The sequence below is a fragment of the Rattus norvegicus genome, chromosome X (genome assembly GCF_021556685.1).
Source record: "Rattus norvegicus strain SHRSP/BbbUtx chromosome X, alternate assembly SHRSP_T2T, whole genome shotgun sequence".
In the NCBI taxonomy this organism is placed as follows: domain Eukaryota; kingdom Metazoa; phylum Chordata; class Mammalia; order Rodentia; family Muridae; genus Rattus; species Rattus norvegicus.
The window spans coordinates 64,428,839-64,438,063 of record NC_141554.1 but is presented as its reverse complement, the minus strand read 5'-3'; positions in this window follow the sequence as shown (position 1 = coordinate 64,438,063).

The following is a 9,225-nucleotide window of genomic DNA, read 5'->3' as shown; positions in this document are numbered from 1 at the left end:
TAAAACAGTATGACCTAAAGAAAGTTGAGGAGCAATTTTTTATTCCTTTAATTTATTTAAAGAAATAATTTAATATACTTTAATTACAATATTTTAGTAATTGTTATTGCATGTATATTTGCTTAGATATGTAAATTCCTAAAATATAACATATTAGTTCATATAATGCAAACTGTATGTCTATTTTCAAGATGGCTTATTTGGCCTGTCAAAACCAATTGGTATGTTACTCTCTATGGAAGGCCATTTCTATTGCTCCCAGCTTTCTTCACTTACTTATAGTTCTTTGTGTAGGGTTGAGGCCTTATGGGCTTTTGTCCATTTTGTTTGGCATTTTCATTGGTGTTGCCTTCGTGAAGCTCACATTTGTGCAGTCTTGTTGATGAGACTTGATGAGTATACCTTCTGCTATTAGGTGATAGAGTATCCAAATAAACTATTCATTCCTGTATTTTTCACAATCTTCTCTTTATTCTGTCATGTTCCATGAGCCTTATATGAGTGGTTTATGAATGTATTCATTGGGACCAGACTCCATAACTCTGTATTTTTTTGGTTGTATTTTCTGTAATAGTCTCTGTTTATTACAAAGAATGGTTTACTTTATTAGGGGCAAAGACTTCACTTACATGTAAGTATAAGAACAAATATTTATAGATCTTTTTAGGGATTATACTGGGTTAATATAATAGTTATTTTAGATTCTCCTCCAACAGCCATGACTTCACTAAAACTGAGCTAGTTTTCCAGCAGCAGTCATGGTCTTCCTCTTGTTTGGTAGGTCTTAGGTTCCACTAGAGAGTTCTGTTACTACCAATGTATGTGTGTCACTACTGGCCACTTAGAGTTATTGTGTCATACTGTTTACTGATATGTTTCATACATATGATAATTAGGTAGGACTGTTGGTTGCCTCCCTCCTTTGGAAGTTTGGATGGCACCTTCTGGTACCAAGAAAACTAATACTCAGGGATATGACTTTCAGGTCAGTTCCAGCTCAGGGGTCTATGGGTTCTGTTTCTGAAATATATGGTGTCTTTAGCAATAGAGGTGGATCTTTCACCTCTGAGAGGTAATCAGTGGAAATAGCAATTAGTGTAAAATGGTTAGGAATCTCTTGGCCAGCCTTGGCCAAAAACTCAAAGGAGGGTTTCTCATGTCCAATACTGAGGTTTTAGTTTGTCTTTGGCTATTGGAAGGTACACTAGCAGCCCAGATCATAAATGTTCATCAAAAGAATGTATGTGTGTTTATATACATGGAATTACATGTATTATAGGTTTTTTGTTTGTTTTTGTTGGTTTTTTTGGTAAGTAGGTAATAGTGAGTTCTTGTGGTGTTTTCAGGCATTTTGTTGTTTTGAGATATTCCTTAACCATTTTGTTTTCTTCTGAGAATTCTCTATTCAGGCCCCCAGACCCATTTTTTAAATACACCCTTTTCTTTTACTTTGTGTTTTGTGTCTTTGGATAGTCTGAATAGTAAATCTCTACAAATTTATAGCTAGTAAATATTTTCTCCATTTTTATGGGTTTCCTTGTAACTCGATTGATTGTTTCTTTAGCTATGCAGAAGCTTCTGAGTTCAAAGAGGGCCTGCTTATCAACTGTTGGCCTTAACTCTTGAACAAATGGAGTTCTACTTAGGAAGTCTTTTCCTACACTTACATCATGTAATATAATGTCTTCTAGCACTTTCAATGTTTGGGGTTTCAGGTTTATGCCTTTTGTTCATTTTATATTAATTTTTTACCAGGTTTAAGATGATGGGTACAAGTCTAATTTCACTCTTCAGCATGTGGACATCCAGTTTTCTTAGAACGATTTTTTGAAGATGCTTTCTGGCTTCTTTGACAAATATTAAGAGGCTGATATTACATATATTCACATGTGGATCTTTGATACGGGTCCATTTCACTATATGACTGTTGTGCCAATAGCATATACAATATATCTTAAGATCTGGAATGGTAATCCTGCCAGTATTATTCTTTTTGTTCATGATTGTTTTGGCTACCTGGAGATCTTTTGTCTTCCTATATGGATCGTAGGATCAGTTTTCTCTATTTTGTCAAGTAAGGGATGGGGATTTTGATTGGGATTGCATATAATTTATAAAAAGATTTTTGGTAGAGTGGCCATTTTTTTTGTTCTTTTTTCTTCCGGAGCTGGGGACAGAACCCAGGGCCTTGCGCGTCCTAGGCAAGCGCTCTACCACTGAGCTAAATCCCCAACCCCGTTAGAATGGCCATTTTTACAGTATTAATTCTACCAGTCTATAAAGATAGGATGCTTTTCCATTTTCTTGTGCCTTACATTTCTTTATTTCTTTCTGGACAGTGATTTGAAAGTTCAATTTCAAGGTCCTTTTTCCTGGTCAGCATTATTCTATATGGTTTATTTACTTTGAGTCTATCCTGGATGGTAGTGTGTCCATGTTCTTCTTGTTTGTATGTTTTTGTTCCATGTGTAAGATGATTCTGTGTCCTGCCACATTGATGTATTGTTAAAATTGTTCTAAGTTTATAGTAGCAATTTTTGGATCTATAATATGTAGTATCATGTCATTTGTAATTGGGATAGTTGAATTTCTTTACTTTTATCCCTTTAAATTTTCTCATTTGCTTAACTGCTCAAGCTTCTACTTCAAGCATATTATTGAAAAGAATAGAGAAAACCATTTCTAATTATTGAGTTCAGTGTAACTACAAGATTTTCTCCATTTAGCATGATGGTGGCTTTAAGTTTCTGACATAAAACTTTTAATATGTTGAGGTATGCACTTTTTAGCCTTACATTCTCCAGGAATTTTTTATAAAGATATGTTAAATTTTTGTATATATTAAGATAATAATTCCATTTTGTCTTTTAACTAATCTATTTGTATAGTTTATTACCTCTATTGACTTGCTTATGTTGAACCTTCCCTGCATTTCAGAGATAGAAACAGCATATTCAAATTTCATAATCTTTTTTGATGTATACCTTTCTTTTATTCTGAAGTCTTTTATTGGGGATCTTTTAGTTTATGTTTGTTATGGATATTAGCCTGTAGTTTTCTTTTTTCTTTCTTTGTGTGAGTGTGTGTGTGTGTGTGTGTGTGTGTGTGTGTGTATGTGTGTGTGTGTATGTGTGTGTGTGTGTGTGTGTGTGTGTGTGTGTGTGTGTGTGTGTCTTCACATGGTTTGGGTCCTAGAATAGAAACTGGTTTCATAGGAGTTTAGCATTATTCCATCTGTTTCTATTTTTTGAATACTTTAAGTACTGTCTATATATCTTCTGTAAATGGCTAATAGAATGCTTCTGTGAATATATCTGGCCCTGGACCCTTTGTTTTCTTTATCAGCAAAGCTTTGTACTATTATTTCAATATCCCCATTTGTTATGGGTCTGCCTAGGTTGTTGATTTCTTCATAGTCTAATTTGGTGACTAGATGATTCTAGAAAAATAATCTATTTTTTAAAATTTTCCAGCTTAAAGGACTACAGGTTTTTAAAAATACTCCTTATAATATCCAGAATTGTCTTAGTATCTGTTATAATGTTTCCATTTTTTCCCTGTTTCTTTTAATTTGGGTCCTCTTTCTTTTACCTGGTTAACTGGACTCAGGATATGTTAGTTTTCTTTTTCTTTTTCTTTTTCTTTTTCTTTTTCTTTTCTTTTCTTTTTTTTCTTAGATATATTTCTTAATTTACATTTCAAATGTTATTCCTTTTCATGGTTTCCTGTCCATAAGCCCCCCTCCCCCATACAGGTGTTCCCCCATCCACCTGCACTGGGGGGTCCAACCTTGGCAGGACCAAGGGCTTCCCCTTCCACTGGTGCTCCCAACAAGGTTATTCTCTGCTACATATGCAGTTGGAGCCCTGGGTCAGTCCATGTATAGTCTTTCAGTAGTGGTTTAGTCCCTTGAAGCTCTGGTTGGTTGGCATTGTTGTTCTTATGGGGTTGCAAGCTGAAGAAAGAAATTGAAGAAGACCTCAGAAGATGGAAAGATCTCCCATGCTCATGGATTGGCAGGATTAATATAGTAAAAATGGCCATTTTACCAAAAGAGATCTACAGATTCAATGCAATCCCCATCAAAATACCAATCCAGTTCTTCAAAGAGTTAGACAGAAAAATTTGCAAATTCATCTGGAATAACAAAAAACCCAGGATAGCTAAAACTATCCTCAACAAGAAAAGGACTTCAGGGGGAATCACTATCCCTGAACTCAAGCAGTATTACAGAGCAATAGTGATAAAAACTGCATGGTATTGGTACAGAGACAGACAGATAGACCAACGGAACAGAATTGAAGACCCAGAAATGAACCCACACACCTATGGGCACCTGATTTTTGACAAAGGAGCCAAAACCATCCAATGGAAAAAATATAGCATGTTCAGCAAATGGTGCTGGTTCAACTGGAGGTCAACATGTAGAAGAATGCAGATCGATCCATGCTTATCACCCTGTACAAAGCTAAGTCCAAGTGGATCAAGGACCTCCACATCAAACCAGATACACTCAAACTAATAGAAGAAAAACTAGGGCAGCATCTCAAACACATGGGCACTGGAAAAAATTTCCTGAACAAAACACCAATGGCTTATGCTCTAAGATCAAGAATCGACAAATGGGATCTCATAAAACTGCAAAGCTTCTGTAAGGCAAAGGACACTGTGGTTAGGACAAAACGGCAATCAACAGATTGGGAAAAGATCTTTACAGATAGAGGCCTTATATCCAAAATACACAAAGAACTCAAGAAGTTAGACTGCAGGGAGACAAATAACCCTATTAAAAATGGGGTTCAGAGCCTGCCCCACAGGTGGCCCATACATATACAGCCACCCAATTGGACAAGATGGATGAAGCAAAGAAGTGCAGACCGACAGGAGCCGGATGTAGATCGCTCCTGAGAGACACAGCCAGAATACAGCAAATACAGAGGCAAATGCCAGCAGCAAACCACTGAACTGAGAACGGGACCCCCGTTGAAGGAATCAGAGAAAGAACTGGAAGAGCTTGAAGGGGCTCGAGACCCCAAAAGTACAACAATGTCAAGCAACCAGAGCTTCCAGGGACTAAGCCACTACCTAAATACTATACATGGACTGACCCTGGACTCTGACCCCATAGGTAGCAATGAATATCCTAGTAAGAGCACCAGTGGAAGGGGAAGCCCTGGGTCCTGCTAAGACTGAACCCCCAGTGAACTAGACTATGGGGGGAGGGCGGCAATGGGGGGAGGGTTGAGAGGGGGACACCCATAAGGAAGGGGAGGGGGGAAGGGGATGTTTGCCCGGAAACCGGGAAAGGGAATAACACTTGAAATGTATATAAGAAATACTCAAGTTAATAAAAAAATAATAATAATAATAAAAAAAAGAAGAAGAAAAAAAATGGGGTTCAGAACTAAACAAAGAATTCACAGCTGAGGAATGCCGAATGGCTGAGAAACACCTAAAGAAATGTTCAACATCTTTAGTCATAAGGGAAATGCAAATCAAAACAACCCTGAGATTTCACCTCACACCAGTGAGAACAGCTCTTTCAATCCTTCTTCTAATTTCCCCTAGCGGGGGTCCTATTCTCAGTTCAGTGGTTTGTTGCTAGCATTGACCTCTGTATTGGACATGCTCTAGATGTGTCTCTCAGGAGAGATCTATATCCAGTTCCTCTCAGCATACACTTTTTAGCTTCATCCATCTTATCTAGTTTTAATGACTGTATACACATTTATATGCCACATATAAATATGTGGGGCAGGCTCTGAATGGGTGTTCCTTCAGTCACTGCTCTAAATTTTGCTTCCATATCCCCTCCTATGGATAATCTTTTCCCCTTTCAAGAAGGAGTGGGAGCATCTGCATTTTGGTCATCCAGTCATCCTTCTTCTTGAGCTTCTTGTGATCTGTAGATTACATCTTGGTTAGTTCCAGCTTTTTGGCTAATATCCACTTATCAGTGAGTGCATACCAAATATGTTTTTCTGTGATTGGGTTACCTCACTCAGGATGATACTTTCTAGTTCATTCCAGTGGCCTAGGAATTTCATGAAATCATTGTTTTTGATAGCTGAGCAGTACTCCATTGTGTAGATGTACCACAAATTTTGAATCCATTCCTCTGTTGAACGGCAACTGGGTTCTTTCCAGCTTCTCATTATTATCAATAAGGCTGCTATGAACATAGTGGAGCATGTATCATTGTTATATGTTGGAACGTCTTTTGAGTATATGCCCAAGAGAGGTATACCTGGGCCCTCAGGTAGTACAATGTCCAATTTTCTGAGGAACCTCCAGACTGATTTCCACAGTTGTTGTACCAGTTTGCAATCCTGCCAACAGTGGAGGAGTGTTCCTTTTTTACCTCATCTTTGCCAGTGTCTGCTGTCACTGAGTTTTTTGTCTTAGTCATTCTGTTAGTTTTTTGTAACATTTGTAGAAATTTTTGTTTTTATATTCTTTGCCTCTATTTCATTGATTTCTGCTCTGATTTTTCTTATTATTTGACATCAACTGGCTTTGTATTTGGTTTGGTATTGTTTATCTAATTTTGAGGGTTGCCACATTAATTCATTCATTTGTGCTTTGTCTTTTTTTATATAGTTGGTGAAGGCAAAGGTATTTTAAAGGATTCCTTTTTACAAATAATCTTTTTCCGATACTGCACCAAAAATTTGGCAAACTCATATTATTAGTGATGTTCTATGCTTTGACAGCTTGCAGTATGTTTTATATGTTACTTAATCCTTTGTGTTAATTTTTATTGGATATTCTCCTTACATTGCAAATATTATCCCCTTTCCTGATTTCCCCTCTGGAAACCCCCTATCCCTTTCCCCTTCCCCTCCCTCTATGAGAGTGTTGACCCATCCACTCCCTCCCATCTTGCCATCCTGACATTCTCGTACGTGGTGGCATTGAGCCTTAACCGAACCAAGGGGCTCTCCTCTCACTGATACCAATTAAGGCCTTCCTCAGCTACATATGTAGCTGGAGCCATGGGTCCCTACATGTTGACTCTCTGTTCAGTGGTTTAGACCCTGGGAGCTCTGGAGGGTCTGATTGGTTGATATTGTTGTTCTTCCTATGTGGTTAAAAACCCCTTCAGATCCTCCAGTCCTTTTTCTAACTCTTCATTGGGGGCCCCATTTTCAGTCCAATGAATAGGTTGAGAGCATCTGACTCAGTGTTTCTCAGCATCTGACAGAGCCTCTCAGGAGACAGTTATATTAGGCTCCTGTAAGTATGTACTTTGTGGCATTCACAATATTGTCTGGGTTTGGTGAAGTATATGAGATGGATCCCAAGGTGGGACCATCTCTGGATGACCTTTCAGTCTCTGTTCCACACTTTGTCTCTGTATTTCCTCCTGTGAATATTTTGTTCTCTATTCTAAGGACTTTAGTATCTACTTTTTGGTCTTCCAACTTCTTGAACTTCATGTGGTCTATGGATTGTATCTTGGATATTCCGAATATTTGGACTAAAATTCACTCATCAGTGAGTGCATACCATGTATGTTCTTTTGTGATTGGGTTACCTCACTCAGAATTGTATTTTCTAGTTCTATTCATTTGCATAAGAATTTTATGAGGTCATTGTTTTTACTATCTGAGTAGTACTCCATTATGTACCACATTTTCTGTATCCATTCCTCTGTTGAAGGGCATCTGGGTTCTTTCCAGCTTCTGGTTATTATAAATAAGGCTACTATGAACATAGTGGAGCATGTGTTCTTGTTATATGTTGGAGCATCTTTTAGGTATATGCCCAAGAGAGGTATAGCTGGGTCCTCAGGTAGTTGAATGTTCAATTTTCTGAGGAACCTCCAGACTGATTTCCAGAATGGTTGTACCAGTCTGCAATCCCACCAACAATGGAGGAGTGTTCCTCTTTCTCCGCATCCTCACCAACATCTGCTGTCACCTGAGTTTTTGATCTTAGAAATTCTGACTGGTGTAAAGGGTTGTTTTGATTTGCATTTCCTTGATGACTTAAGATGTTGAACATTTATTTAGGTGCTTTTCATTCATGTGATATTCCTCAGCTGTGAATTCTTTGTTTAACTCTGTACCCCATTTTTTTGTTCTTTCGTTCACACTACCAGGTTTAGAATATTTCCCGAGGTTTATGTTTCTTGGGTTTAACAAGAAGCTTAGTCTTTCAACACTTGTTCTCTCTCTCTCTCTCTCTCTCTCTCTCTCTCTCTCTCTCTCCCTCTCTCTCTCTTCCTCCCCCTTTTCCTCCCTTCCCCCTCCCCCCGCCCCCTCCCTCTCTCTCGATGAGCTCACCTTTTCTCCACATTTTTTTTTGTTTTATTAACTTGAGTGTTTCTTATTTACATTTTGAGTGTTATTCCCTTTCCTGGTTTCCGGGCAAACATCCCCTAATCCCTCCCCCTCCCCTTCTTTATGGGTGTTCCCCTCCCCATCCTCCCCCCATTGCCGCCCTCCCCCCAACAATCACGTTCACTTGGGGTTCAGTCTTAGCAGGACCAAGGGCTTCCCCTTCTACTGGTGATCTTACTAGAATATTCATTGCTACCTATGAGGTCAGAGTCCAGGGTCAGTCCATGTATAGTTCTTAGGTAGTGGCTTAGTCCCTGGAAGCTCTGGTTGCTTGGCATTGTTGTTCATAAGGGGTCTCGAGCTCCTTCAAGCTCTTTGAGTTCTTTCTCTGATTCCTTCAACGGGGGTCCCATTCTCAGTTCAGTGGTTTGCTGCTGGTATTCGCCTCTGTATTTGCTGTATTCTGGCTGTGTCTTTCAGGAGCGATCTACATCCGGCTCCTGTCGGCCTGCACTTTGCTTCATCCATCTTGTCTAATTGGATGGCTGTATATGTATGGGCCACATGTGGGACAGGCTCTGAATGGGTGTTCCTTCTGTTTCTGTTTTAATCTTTGCCTCTCTATTCCCTGTCTAGGGTATTCTTGTTCCCCCTTTAAAGAAGGAGTGAAGCATTCACATTTTGATCATCCGTCTTGAGTTTCATTTGTTCTAGGCATCTAGGGTAATTCAAGCATTTGTCTGTACCCCATTTTTAATAGGGTTATTTGGCTCTCTGGAGTCTAACTTCTTGAGTTCTTTGTATATTTTGGATATTAGCACTCTATTAGATGTAGGATTGATCTTCTTTTCCCAATCTGTTGGTTGCCATTTTGTCCTAATGGCAGTGTCCCTTGCTTTACAGAAGCTTTGCAGTTTTATGAGGTCCCATTTGTTGATTC